Source organism: Salvelinus sp. IW2-2015, unplaced genomic scaffold (assembly GCF_002910315.2).
Source record: "Salvelinus sp. IW2-2015 unplaced genomic scaffold, ASM291031v2 Un_scaffold3938, whole genome shotgun sequence".
NCBI lineage: Eukaryota > Metazoa > Chordata > Actinopteri > Salmoniformes > Salmonidae > Salvelinus > Salvelinus sp. IW2-2015.
Window position 1 is genome coordinate 14,614 of NW_019945212.1, and position 348 is coordinate 14,961.

The 348-nt window shown below is 58.6% G+C and overlaps 1 protein-coding gene across 1 annotated transcript in view; it reads right to left on the reverse strand.

Moving 5' to 3' along the window:
• Nucleotides 1–348, reverse strand: part of LOC112076701 (CLIP-associating protein 2-like) — a 22,469-nt gene that overhangs the window by 8,551 nt on the left and 13,570 nt on the right. The gene's annotated exons all lie outside the window — the stretch shown is intronic.

Genomic DNA, 348 nt, shown 5'->3' on the forward strand with positions numbered 1-348 from the left:
TCCAGGAGGAGTAGCTAACTCGCTCTGGCACCAGGGGAGCTAGCTAACTGCGCTCTGCACGCAGTTAGCTAGCTCCTCCTGGTGCAGAGCGAGTTAGCTCCTCCTGGTGCAGAGTGAGTTAGCTAGCTCCTCCTGGTGCAGAGTGCGTGAGTTCGCTCCTCCTGGTGCAGAGTGCGTGAGTTCGCTCCTCCTGGTGCAGAGTGCGTGAGTTCGCTCCTCCTGGTGCAGAGTGAGTTAGCTAGCTCCTCCTGGTGCAGAGCGAGTTAGCTAGCTTCTCCTGGTGCAGAGCGAGTTAGCTAGCTCCTCCTGGTGCAGAGTGAGTTAGCTAGCTCCTCCTGGTGCAGAGTG